The sequence below is a fragment of the Carettochelys insculpta genome, chromosome 7 (assembly GCF_033958435.1).
Source record: "Carettochelys insculpta isolate YL-2023 chromosome 7, ASM3395843v1, whole genome shotgun sequence".
Taxonomy (NCBI): Eukaryota; Metazoa; Chordata; order Testudines; family Carettochelyidae; genus Carettochelys; species Carettochelys insculpta.
Window position 1 is genome coordinate 852666 of NC_134143.1, and position 13984 is coordinate 866649.

The window sequence follows — 13984 nt, forward strand, 5'->3', positions numbered from 1 at the left end:
CGCTGCCTGGGGGTGCTGGTGCCTGGCAGCCTGGCTTTGCAGAGCCTGGTGTCCTCAAACCAGGTTCCGCTGGCTGTATCACCTCCCTGGGCTCAGATTTTCATTGAGCTACCTGAGCAGGTGATCGACATGCAACAGGGGTGGCTCTGTGAACTGCAGAGGTCTGTAGCATGCGCTGCTTTGGCAGATGCACCATTTCTGAGAGCAGCTGCAGAGGAGATGATGGACAGTCAGTGTATGTGGCAGGAGAGGTTCACACTGGGGCTCTGGGGCATATTTTTATGCTTTTAATTACAGGCCATGTCTGTGATTTATTTCTCGAGCTGTTTTCAGAGTGCCCCATCTGGGTGTGTTTCCAAGTCAGAGCTGTTTGAAGCACCCACCCGGGCTGAGGGATTCGACCAATGAACTGAACATCCCTCCCTCTCCACGGCCTCCTACTCAGAAGATAAATGGTACATTAGTTTGCCACAGAAGGCAGGATCCAGACATTCGGCACAATGGGGTGCCGGGCACGTTGGACTCTGGCCTCAGCCAAGCACCCAACATTCCCTGGGGTCTGGCCAGCCCCAGCAGGGGAGTGTGCTGATGGGAGGGAGTGTGTGTGGGTTCTCAGCCTGTGTGTACTTAGCTGGGTTAAATTGGGATAAAAGTTAGACCATGAACCGTTCAAGCTGCACATGACTTTTGATTGGCTTTCTAATTGGTAACAATTCCAATGAAACCCAGTTTGGAAACAATTCACTCGTTGGTTACTTTGAAGTGACCGGCACAACGTCAAAATAGCGCATTGTGTCTGCTCGCACCATGCGCTATTTCAGTGTTAAAATCAACGTTAGGAGGTGAGACGTCAAAATCGCTATTCCTATCCAAAGATGGGAAAAGCCCCCGACTTTGACACTGAACGTCAAAGTAGGGATGTGGAGACGATCCACGTCCCACTACTTCGAAATAGCAGGGTCCTCCATGGCAGCAATCAGCTGAGGGGTTGAGACGTGCTGTCCACCCCCTGCAGGGCTCTATGATCACTCTGCACAGCAGCCCTTAATGCACCATGAACCTGCATTTCCTGTGGCAGGAAGCTGAGAGCATGAAGTCAGCAGCACACCCATGTGCTAGCCTGCAAGCCCTCTACGGACCTCAACCCGAACACCCAGCACCAAGGCATCGAGCCAGCCCCCTGATAGCCCCCAAGGGGACCCAGGGACTCCCAGTACCCAAACGGGGGGCCAAAAAGCAGCAGGGCCCCTCCTGGTTAGAGGCCTAGCTGTGAGACCTGTTGGGGCTCTGGGGTGAGGAGGACGCGCTCCATGTGCTGGGGAGCAAGCAGCGGAAGGCAGAAGCATTGACCTGACTGGCCAAGGGCCTGGCCGCCCAGGGTCACCCTGCCCACACTGCAGATCACGTCTGTAGCAAGGTGAAGTAGTTGCGGCAGGATTACACCCGGGACTGGGAGTCGACCAGCTGGTCTGGGGCTGCCCCCGCCACTTTCCTCTTATTACAGGAAGCTCAGGGATATCCTGATCCCCCAGAACACCTCCTCCCCCCAGACCACATTGGACACAGCAGCTGAGGAGTCCCAGCAGGCCTTGGATCTGGAGTCCATCCCAGAGGCCAACCTTGCACCCCAGGGCCCACCCGAGCAGCCACCCCTTGGGATGGAAGAGGACGGATCCAGCAACAAGGAGGGGGGGCTTCTCACAGACCTCCCCTCCCACAGCACCAGCCGGGCATCCACCCACCAGGGTTCCCCCAACCGTGGCAGTGGAGGGTCAGGTACGTACCCTACAGGGAAAACACCTCCGTGCCACAGGGCGGGGGCACCAGACACGACCTGGAGCCCAAACACCCCCAGGGGACCCCGACCCGCAACTGCCCAGCCACAGCACGGTCCCAGGATGGCGGCATGGCCAACGGCACCCTGCTCAAATCGCCACACATTCTGGGTGCACATGGCCCGAGCTCAAAGACCCACCTGGCCCTGTGTGAGCCAGGGCTGCCCATTGCAACAGCCTGTCCCTGGAGCAAGGAGCTGGGACTTGGGGCATGTGCCTCAGTGCTGTGAGCTGCACCCCAGAAAGTCCCTTGCTGCATTGCAGAGCTTGTCTACATGAGCCAGTGGAATCAATTCAGTTCCATTCTTATTACAGCAGCCCAGAGGCTTTCCAATTCAGGCCGGCCTAGGTTCCCCCTCTGCCAGCTGCCAACTCCTTCCGGGAACGACAGATCTGATCCCAGGGCAAGAGGCAAATCCCCTGGGACCATATCCCAGCCCCAGCTCCCCCGTGTGGGGCAGACACAGCAGGGCTCACACTCAGCAGAAGAGCCGCCCTCGGCCCCAGCACACACTGTCTGTGCTGCCCAGGGAGGGAATTGCACTAAGGGAGCCTGTGAAGCGAAGGGGCCTCACCACAGACCTGCAGCCCTCGCCAGTGCAGACGTGTGGTGCCCCTCACTCCTGACCTCCAGCCCCTAACAGCCCTGGGAAGCCTCTTACTCATGACTTGCAGCCCCTACCAGCCCAGCTCTGTGGTGCCCCTCACTTCCCACACGCTGTCCGGATACTGGGCTCGAGGGCACCTCTGAGCTGGGCCCCCAGTGCCAGTCCTGTCTACACAGCTCCACACTCCCTGCAGGTGAGTGACTGTTGTGAAGAGGATCCAAAGGGCAGCTGGTCCCTGTGAGAGGAGTCTGGGCCAGGGCTGCCTGTGGGATCTCCTGGAAAAGCCAAGAGCCCCTGGGAGGCCATTGACTGGCTGCCAAGTCCCCGGCCCTGCTCAAAGGTTTCACACAGGGAAAGCTGTAAAGTCAGCCCCACCCCCAGGGCACAGGGATTTGCACTGGGCTGGTAATAGAGCAAAGGGGTTGTGTGGAGGGTCACAAGTGGGGCTGAAGGGCAGAAGGAGACAGAAAGGCAAAATGTTCTTCTCGTTACGCTGCATCAAACACTCCCCCTGACGAGCTCCAGCTGGGGCAGCGCAGCCCATCCCCCCTCCGTGAGAGACAGGAGATAACTGTGCCCCACAGCTGGGCCCTCCTCGCCCCACCCCTGGGGTGTGAAGAGGGAGAAAGGAGGGAGTGGGGAGCACAGAGTGAAAGTGAGGGGGGGTCTCAGGCTGAAGGAGCAAAGGAGGGGCAGGACTCCAGGCTCTGCTGGTGGGATCCTGGCACTGGGGCAGGTGGGGAGAGAGGAGGCTTCCCTCAGGCACAATGTCTGTGCTGGGGAATGGGAAGGGCTGGTTGTGGGCAGTTCATCACAGTGGTTCAGCCCCACAAAAGCTCAGCACTGGATAAATTAGGTCAGTAACCTTTAAAGTGCTGCAGGGCTGGTTTCTGGTTGAAGACACAGACTTATACAGACACCACTTTGTCAGGACCGACAGCTCAAACAAGGGGGGCACCATGGATCAGCTGGCTAAAGCACCAGCATGTGGCCTGGAAGGCTCTGGGTTCTGTGCATGGGCATGGTCAGAGCTACTTGCGTAGCCTTCAGCTGTATTCCTGGCTTTCTCATTGGGCCAAGTGGAAAGGAGATGCTACAGGGTGGGCCATCGAGCAAGCTTGGCAGTGCATTGCCCAACTGGCTTTGAGTGTGACCCAGAGACAGAGCAGAAGGTCTGAAACACAGACAGACAGACCGACAGACAGACAGACAGACCGACAGACCGACACAGCCATCCCCCAAAATACAAAGGCTGCACACATAGAAATGAGATTCTGATATGTGAATGATGCAAACATTTCCCCACCTTCCTTACCCCAGATATTTAGGGCACTTGCCTTAGATCTGCCTCCTACACAAGCTGGTCGGGGCTTTGTGGAGTCCGGTAGCTCACATCCAGCCATGCCCGACGCTATGAACCACTCCCCTGGCTCAGCTGCAAAGGGTCAGTGCTTCTCAGTACCCTGAGGCTGAGAGGGAGCCCCCTTGAACCCACTTCTGCCCACCCAGCTGTGCCGCAGTGGAGTGGTGGGTCTTGCCCTCTGGACGCAGCTTTGCTTCTTTCCCTTCCACTCCCACACCCACGTCTGCTCCTGGGCTGCCATGAGCCACCCCTCATATGCCATGAGACGGACACAGGAGTCTTCCTCCCCTCAGGCAGCCTCAGCTCCACAGGCTTTGGCAGAAGAAAGGGTGGTGCTCCATTTATGGGTCTAAAGCACTGAGCTTCATTCCTGCCTTCCTCAGCTTGGCTTCCTTCTTCCCACGCATTCCTGCCTCGCTTCTTCCTTCAGCAACTCAAGCAACGGAGACCAGCAGGACGAGCCGGCCTCCACAGGAGAACCTCCAAGGGCAGGGAGGCCAAGCCAGAAGCCTCCTAAAAGTGACTGGTTTAACTCCTGCAGCTTCCCCACGTTGACAGCAAAGGGAATGCTCAGCTGAGGTCACCATCTTCTGTCACACAGGAGCTGGGCTTTCGAGAGGGACAGGCTGGGGCAGAAGGAGATGAGCAAAAAGTGGAGGCAGAATAAGGAAAACTTTATTGCTTCTGAACCAGGGACCTTTCGCGTGTTAGGCAAATGTGACAACCACCACACAACAGAAGCTCTCAGGGGAGTGTTTTTCCATCCCCGCAATTCCATTGACATTCCATCGGGCACCCAGGGCTGGAGAACCAGAGAGAAATTGTGGGGAGCCCTTCATAGGCTCAGCTGCATTCAGGAAGTGTGACTTGGGCTTCAAGGGGAGTGTGATACACCACAGCTGGGAAGAGGAGCTGGTAACCCGCATCTCCCTCCTGTGTGTGTCAGTGTGATCTGAAATGGAAAGCAGCCCAGTGAGGAAGTGACTGTCTAGGAAGGAGAACTGCAGAAATGGAGTTAGGGTTCATTGCAGGACCACAAGCTAAATATGAATCAACAGGGTGATGCTGTAGCACAAAAAGCAAACGTGATTCTGGGATGTATGAACAGGAGAGTTGTGATCGAGATGCGAGAAGGGGCACAGTACGTGGTGGACTGTGCAGGTACTTCTCTTCCCACAGCCAACACCTCCATGTGCTTCCCCACCATCCTGGCCATGTTCTGCCTCGGCTGGAGGTGTGAGAGGAGGGCGCAGGCAGGACTGGCAGGTACCAGCGCTCTGGGGCTGGGGCTGGGGCTGGGGCTCGGGGTTGGCTGCTGTTGGTGCCTGCAGGGTACCTCTGGTGCCAGTGTGTCAGACCCCTGGGCACAGGTTGTAGTTCCCGGAGTCCTCTTCTGGCTGTGGCTGATCTGTGACGTGCTGGCTTCTGCCAGCGAGAGGGGCTGGGCTGTAGGGTGGAGGGAGGGTTCATGAGGCAGTTCACACTCTTGTGGGGGTAGATCTGTGGTAGATACACAAGAGCAGAGCTCTTCTTGCATTTCAGGCACCACACTTGCTCTCGGGATATTTGTGTTGAATTCCCTGTCCTGACACAGATGGCCTGTGTGCCCTTGGGCAAGTCACTTAGACCCGAAAAAGGTGAAGGAGGGGCCCTGTCAGAGTTACTCACACCACACACACACCCAGTGATGGGGAATATCCCCCTCAGACTGTTGGCAGCGTCTCTGCCTCCCCACATGGTGCTTTGCCTCATGGGTGGTGTTACACTTCCCCCCATGGCTGCGCCCTCCTGGCAATCTAACCTAATGGGAGTGTCCATCACACACTGAGAGGAGCAAACCTCCTCCGGCCCCGTGTCGGCCCCTAGACCTGGACAGGTTTAAAAGTGTCATAGGATCAGAGACTCCCAGGGTCGGGAGGAACCTCTTGAGGTCACGGAGTCCAGCCCCCTGCCTGAAGCAGGGTCACCCCGAACTCAATCGACCCAGGCAGGACTTTGTCGAGCTGGGACTTAAAAACCCCTCGGGATGGAGAATCCACCACCTCTCCAGGTAACGTATTCGAGTGATTCACCACCCTCCTGGGGACATGATATCCAACCTTCTGCTCTCCTGCTGTAACTTCAGACCATTGCTCCTTGTTCTGCCATCTGACACTGCTGAGAACTGCCTCTCTCCGCCTCTTTCGAGCCCCCGCTCCGGAAGCTGAAAGCTCTCCTGAAAACGAAATAAGCCCGAGTCCCTCAGCCTCTCCTCACAGGTCACCTGCTCCAGCCCAGGAACCACTTTCATTGCCCTTCACTGACTGGCTGCAAGGTATTCACATCCCTTGTGCACTGGGGTCCAGACCTGGACACAGTACTCCAGATGTGGCCTGCCCAGGGCCGAGTAGAGGGGAATAATCACTTCCCCAGAGCATCTGGAAATGCTGAAATACAGCCTGTTCCCCTCCGCAGCTCACAGCTGGCTTCAGCCGCTGGATCCCTGTGTGGCTTCAGTACAAGTCAGTGTCACACCCTGCATGGGGCAGGGCCCTCCAGCCACTCAGCAGGAGCCCATGCTGAGTACCCACTGCTATGGCTGCTGCCCTCACCCTGCCCTCTCGTGGGCCCAGTCACAGCTCCCAGCTTGTGCCAGGCAGTAAAAGGGGCCAACCCTAGTGGGGTGGGTCCTGAGCAGGAGGCAGACACTGACTGGCTGGTGTAGAGGAGTGACTGGAGGGGACAAATCAAGTGGGTAGCCTGGGCTGGGATGAGGGGCCAGGGGCAGACAGGCTGGGCTGGGGGCTCTGGCCAGCAAATGCCTTCACCTTTCTGCCCAGGAGGCAGCAGTTCTCCGGCAGAGCGGCTGCTTTTAATTGCAGGGCACATTGCTGCTGGCAGCTCAGACATTTCCTTCAGCACTCTCAGCTGTGTGGCTCTGGCAGGCTCCTTCCACATCCCTGGACTCCTCCTTGCAGGGGGAGGAAGGGAAGCCTGGATATAACACAGGAGTTCAACAGTTGCTGCTCTTTAGACCGTCCCACATGCTGAAATAGCCTATTTTAAAGTATGCCTAGTGTGAGCTGAGGCTGCTGTGTGGCCATAGCTTTGTTTTTACACGAGATAGACGCGTCTTACGAAACTTTTGGCTTTTATTGCAGAGCAGCCACCTCTGAGCTGAGGATTGAAGGGCATCTTAGGCTCATTGCAGGGCATTTTTAGCTGCCACCTTCCAGACACTTCCCAAGCGGTGCAGAGGAGCTGCTGTGTGAAGGCGAGTCAGTGCTGCAAAATGCCATCCCCCCAGGAGCCGAGTTCTCAGACGAGGTTTGCAGAGTTCAGCCAGTGAAAGCCGACAGACACGGCCCTGACTCTGCGCTCGGCTCTAGCTTGAAAAGGAAAAGCCTCTTTCACCAGCAGAAGTGGGAACAACAACATCAGGCTCTTAATGTGAGACTGCTGAGCAGCCGGCTGTGAATTTCCCTTGTGCCCCAGGAGCTCGATGAGCCCTGGCACTGCCCAGAGCGACACAACAATTCCCAAGCCAGGAAACTCCCTTTCCTTGGTAAGACCTGAGGCAGACAGATGGAGGCTCCAGTCCCCAGGTACCCGACTGGTAAGTGCAGGCTCTGGCCTGGGGAAGCACTGCAGGGCCTGGTGCTGAGAAAGCCAAGGGAGACAGAGCAGCTGGAGAGCAGTGAAAAGGGCAGAGTGGAGCCCGACAGCTCAGGGTGAAAAGTGGCAGGCAAAGGCCAGCAGCTGGCCCCAGGGTGTAATGGTCAGAGCCCAAGACTCTGAGCCCTGCAAGCTGAGTGGGAACTGCAGTGGGACCTACTGGTGCTGAATGGCCAGACCATGGGGTTCTACAGGGACTCTTCCCCCTCTCCTGGCGTGACTGACTTCCCCCCCTCCCTCTGCAGGGCAGACTCCCCCCACTGGCGCTGGGGCTGTGCTCTGGCTGGCTGGAGGGCAGGGCTGCAGTCGGCTGGGGCTCTGGAACTTGAGAGTCTGTCTAGAGAGCCCTGTAGTCCTCATGCCACCTTGCCTGGGCAGCCCTCCCTGACACTGCTGCTTCTCTCTGCCACTGCAGACGCTGGGGTGTCCAGGTGCTCTCAGGGCGCTCACACTGCAATGGAGACACATCTCTGCTGTTCCCCTGACTGGAACATGGCTGCCGGGGGCATCTGCCTGGGCTCATGGGGGCGAATGCCTGGAGCTGAACACTGCAGTGGGACATTGGAGCCGTGGCTGGAGCCTGGGCTCAGAGACCCTCCCCCTGCGTGTTACCCTGGACCCCCCGGCATTTCTCCCTGGGGCTGGCTGCTGTGGAGCCGAGACACTGGCCCATTCGGCTGCAGTCGTTATTCCATGGGGGGGTCATTTTCTGACACACACAAAGCAGGGCCTTGGCCTCACTGGAGGAGCCGCCCACAGTCAGGCAGCCCCCATGTGCCGTTTGCTGCGAGAGCTCAGACCTACCCCTTTCCCACAGGGACAGGATTGTCCGTGGGGTGCTGGAGCCCTGACCCCTCAGCAGGTGTTGTCACTGCACGTAACCTCCATTGGGGTCAGACCAAAGGTCCAGGCCTGTCTTTGGGCAGTGGGCAACACCAGCTGCCCCAGACGGCCAGTCCCCAGGCACCGCTGGGAGCTGAGCCCAGGATCTCCTGTGCGCTAGGCAGGCGCTTTACCCAGCTGAGCCCTGGTGCCTGCCTGCCTCCCGGAGGCTTTTGCTGTCTGCCCCACCTGACTCCTGCCAGCCCCGCCTGGGCCTGCCCAGCTCTGCTGGTGTTCGGACCCTGTCAGGCAGAGGAGCTGGAGACATTTACTCCCAAGCGGGGGTGACTCTTCGGCCAGGTCTGGCTAGAAAATGTGCTGGTGTCACTCCATGACTCGGGGTGTAAATATTATCCCCCCTCCTGAGCAGTGCAGTGATACTGACCCAGCCCCGTGCACAGGCAGCAAGAATCGGAGGCTGACAGCTGCTGGGCCCCAGCCCCCTGTCCCTGGCAGAGGCAGAAGTGCTGGAGACAAGAGCGCTGTGCAGAGCTCCCCTGGCGACAGCGCCTGCTGCGTGTGAGACACGGTGGCCTTGTGCCCTGCGCTCTCCAGTCAGTGCTCTGGTGCGGGAAGGTTCGTTACTTTCCTCCTGACCCAACTCGAAAGCACCAGCCATTGGACACCCCCCGGCTCCGGCTCCTCCACACAGGCTGGCTGGCTGGCAGAGAGTGCCACGGCCGGGCACAAGGACTCGGCTCCCTGGGATGCACTGAGCGACGGAGCAGACTGGTGGGAGGGGCCCGATGCTGTCACAGCTGGAGGGCAGCTCACCCAGCCGTGCCCTGAGCTCAGCCCAGGCTGGAGGCAGCCAGACAGGCTGGCGTGAGGCAGAGCAGGGCAGGGGTCTGTGTGGCCGTGTGTGTGGGTGTCCAGCCATGTGTCAGTGGGTGTGACGAGCAGGTTCAGGGATCGTCGGGTGGGGAAGGAAGCTCAGGAGATTATTGCTACAGATTCCATCATGATCTCTTCTCATCCTCACCGGTGGCCATGTTACAAAGGCTGGGAGCAGCAAGCCCCTCCTGACCCCACCAGACACAGGCCTGCTCAGGCAGGGGAGGGGGCTGCTGCCCCATGTACATGCAAATGAGCCCAGCTTTGGCTGTCTCAGGGCTTCATTGCCAGCGGCAGGGCTAAGGAATGACCACCTGGGGTTTGTCACGACACAAACAAGACACAAAGCTGTCACACCACCACCATCGCCTCCCTTACACATGAGCCTTTCCTGCCCTGCTGTTTGAGCCAATTCCCCTGCCCGTATATACTTGTCCTGACCCCAGTCTCATTCCAGGGGCCACAATGTCCCTGCAGCTGCCCAGGGCTCCTTTCCAAAAGGGCCCCTTGGGAGTTTCACTCCAATTCAGTTGGGAAGGGTGGGGTGTTACTAATGCTAAGGTGGGTATTTCCCATCCCATGCTGGCCAACCGTCATCTGTGGCTTGTCGTCCCTCAGGTGACAACTGAGAGTCTGGAGGGGAAAAAAAGGCTGAGTAGCCTGTAGGGAGCAGGTGAGAGGAGGACCCAGCATGTCCGGGCCCTGTGAACCTCTTCCCCTCATCTACGTCTCACACCCGGGTCTGAAAAGGACTTGGACCCAGCCTGGCAAGTCACCTCCCCAGTGCCTGGAGAAGAGGTTCAGGGCAGGGTTCTCTGCTTGACCCTTTTTCCCCAAGGGGTTGAGCTGATGCTTGTCATTCTCGCTGCCTCCACCGTCCACCCAAATGCTCCCTAACAGGCCAGGCTCTCCAGCCCACGCTACAAAGGGAGGCAAAATTGTGTCCAGCTCAGGCTAAGGGAGAGGCTAAACAGGGGTCCTTCCCCTTGTAATGTTGGGGCTTCCCTGGGCATTGGGCAGCTCCTGGCGTAGGGCAGGGAGAGCCATGAGCAGCAGGTGGGGAGGCCTGGGGGGATAGGGGAGAGAGCAGCAGATGGGTGGGCCGGTGGGAGGAGAGGTGAGAGCAGCAGGCAGACTGCAGTGGAAGAGGCAGAGCAGGGATGGGAGGAGGTGAACCAGGAGTGAGGGGAGAGCACAGGTGGGGCCTCAGAGGGAGGAGGCCGAGCGAGGAGTGTGGAGGGGACGGGGCCCAGTGAGCAAACCAGTGACCACCCCCGACTCCTACAGAGCTCCAAGTGCTCAAATGAAGGTTCCACTTCTCGGGAGCTTCCAGCGCTGGCAGCAGCTGTTTGTGAAGAAGGGCTTTGGGAGCCTGGGGGCCCCAATCTGCGTGTGCAGCCTGCACGTCCAAAGCGGCACTTTCACAAACTGCATGTCTGCCATTATGCTAATGAGTCTCTGCATATTCATGTCAGCACCTCATTAGCATCTGCCAAAATCCCTCATTGTCCTGCCCCTTCCCCAGAGAGGGAGTTGTGGAGATGTGCCCTGTTTGTGCCTCTGCTCAGCGCTGTGAAAGTGACCTCTGGCATGAAGGGTGTCGTCACTGGCAGAGTCTCATCTTCACAGAGCTGAGCCATCCAGCGGCAAGTGGCTGTTCCATTGCACTCAGCAAAGGAAGAAGAAAGACACAGCTGAGGATTTGGGACCCCAACTACAGAGGGGAGTTATCAGAGAAAGGCAGAAGATGGGCTTGTCGGGGACTTGAACCCAGGCCCTCTCCCACCCAAAGGGAGAATCATACCCCTAGACCAACAAGCCACCCTTGACAAAGCCTTCTCCAGAAACAGGTTTGAACAAACAGCCAGTGCTCAGCTAAGTGCTGCTTCCAAATTCACCTTTCCAAGGTCTCTTCACAGTCCTGAAGCAAGAAACCAACTTCACACTCTGGACAGTTCACAAACAAGACCGTGTGGGAGAAACACATGGGGACCTATCCAGGAATTATACAGGAAGATACCCCCAAGAGACCCTGCTCCAGGAGGTTACACAACGGAAGTTACAGCTGTTTGGGTGGACCTGCAGAATGAACGATGAACCAGCAATCACGCCCCTGGTATCTGCAGTATCATACTGTTTCTGTAGGAGAGGCAGAGCCCACAGAGACTGGGGAGATGACATAGTGGATGGGTGCAGAGGTAGTTACGCAAACTGAGCCACTCCACACTGGACAGGGAAAGATGGAAGGAAATCGTGAGGGAGGTGTCGGGCAGCAATGGGCGCTGAGCTCATGGCTGTTGTTGATGATGACGGGCTCTATGAATTAGCTGGTTAAAGCAGGTGCCTTGTAAAGAGGAGACCCTACGTTCCACTCCCACGATTGCCCGGGTGTTGGGTTTTCCTGCACTTGGCTTTGGCCACTATCAGGCCACTTGCCTTTCTGATCCTTTTCTGTGACCCATAAGGGCTGTTCTGATGGTTTACATTAGGCAGGAGCAAACTTTCGACATCAGGACCCACTTTTTCTCCCTGCAGTCAGCTGAGACCCCCACCCTGGAAGGGATGAGCTGCGCTCCCTTGTTGAGCACAGGGGGGCTGGCGGGGGAGGCGGAGGACACCGGCTGTGTGTGATTGCCTGGGTCAGTGTTTCCCAATTTTACTTGCCACAGAACCCTTTCAAACTTGAAAGAATTTCACAGAATCCCAAATAACCCTTTAACCCCAAATCTGCCCCCCCCCCATCCACGGGCTTAGCGCCTATCCGACCAAATCTGCCACCCTCATCCCCAGGCTTAACCACTCTCAGCCCCAAATCTGCACCACCATCCCCATGCTTAATCTCTTTCAACCCCAGATCTGCCACCCTCATTCCCAGGCTTAACCCTTCTCAGTCAATATCTATCCCCTTATCCCCAGGCTTAACCTCTCTCATCCTAAATCTGCCCCACTCATCCCCACGCTTAATCTCTCTCAGCCCAAATCTGCCCTCCTCATCCCCAGGATTAATCCCTCTCAGCCCGAAACCCTCCCAAATACCTCACCCAATCTGAGGCTTGAATGTACCTCTGCTCCTCCGACTCTAGTCCAGAGGGCCCGATGTAGGACAACACAGAACCTGCCTGACTCCCCTTCCAGCAGTGGCAGAGGAGTCAGCAGTGGCAGCATCCAGACCTGCAAATGATGCGTTAAGCCCCGTGCAGCTCTGGAGCCACAGGTTGTTGACCCCGACCGGGGAACCCTGACTGTCACTTTGGGGAACACCGATTGGGGAACACTGGCAGTGTGAGAGGTGACAAATAAAGACACGTCAGTGACAAGACTGGAGCTGAACTGAGATCTTTGGGAAGTGGGTGGAAGACGTCTCTGGTGAGCCCCAAAGTGGCCGTGCTGGGACTTGAAGCCTTTCATCAGAGCAGGTGTTTACTCCCTGGTGTGTGAGGGTTGCAACCTGGCACTTAGGGAACTGGCCTTGGGAGGGATAAAAGGTCTTAGTGTGCGGAAGTTGGTGTCACACTGGAGAAGTGGTTCCATCTAAGGTTGGGCAGTTTGGACTCCCCGGAGACGGAGTAGAGGGAAACTGGGACAATGTAGAAAGGGAACTCCAGAGAGTGACCACATCGCCCTATGGCAAACACCAGACACCAGTCTCTGGCGATAGGGGAGCTGCTCTCATGTGTCAGGGCCTTTCCGTGATGGGGGGCTGCTGCCTCATGATGATGCCCAGAGATAGAGGTGCCACAGCAAGATGAAGGGGAGCAGAGAATGGGGGATCCACAGCCCCCTAGTGGGGGTGTGTGCTGAGAATAGGGGCTGTGAAACCTCCCAGGAGGGGGGCCAGGGAATGCAGCAGCCACCCCATGGCAGGGGTCCCTGGAAGTGGGGCTGTCATGTTGGGTAAAGGTGCAGCTGTCCCATGGAGGAGATTCCCCATAGCAGGAGCTGCCCCCTGAGTTGTGACATGCTGGTGAATGAGGCAGCTGCCCCATGGAGGAGTTTCCTGACAGCAGAGTGACTGGCGGAAATAACAACCTAAACATGTGGCAACTGTGGCAGCACCAGTGAGGGAGTGGACAGAGCTGAGGTCTCTGGAGAGCAGATCCCTGCTGTGTGAAGGACCTGCCCTTCCATCTTCCCCAGCCCTCCCAACAGGCCATGCGCATTACAGTGACTCTGGTGGCATTTCAACCCACAGCCTTTGAACGACTGACCTTAACTCCACACAGCCAGGGCAGCTTAGCAGTCTAACTTGTTTTCCATTGCACCTCAGAGCCCTGTGTGCTATACAGCACATCCTCTCCTCTGGCATTCAGATGCCAGGGGCACCCAGCATATGGGGTCTCCTCACTGACAGTCCTGGCTAAGAGCCATCAATGCACCTCTCCTCCGGGGACTTAGCTCATTCTTTTATGTACCCAGCTGGGCTTGTGCCCTTCACAGCACAGTGACACACCTCTGAGACCCCAGCATTTAGGAAAACTATTCAAAAATGAGATTGATCCATGCAGGGCCTAAGATTTTCAAGAGACAGACAGACAGACAGATTATTTTTTATGTTCCTTTGTTCTTCCAGAGTCTTAGGGTGGATGACTTCTGTGTTTCGGTCTTCACTGACAAGTCTGAGGAAGGATTGCCTAACATAGTGAATGCTAGTGGGAAAGGGGTAGGGTTAGAAGTTGAAATATAAAAAGAACAAGTTAAAAATCACTGCAAAAAATGAGATGTCTGCAAGTCGCCAGGGCCTGACGAAATGCATCCTAGAATACTCAAGGAGCTGATAGAGGAGGTATCTGAGCCTTTAGCTATCATTT

General features: G+C 57.1%; 1 non-coding gene across 1 annotated transcript; it reads right to left on the reverse strand.

Moving 5' to 3' along the window:
• Positions 1 to 10925: 10925 nt before the first annotated feature.
• TRNAP-UGG (transfer RNA proline (anticodon UGG)) lies at positions 10926 to 10997 on the reverse strand. The gene has a single exon. It is a non-coding gene; the product is annotated as a tRNA-Pro (tRNA).
• Positions 10998 to 13984: the final 2987 nt, after the last annotated feature.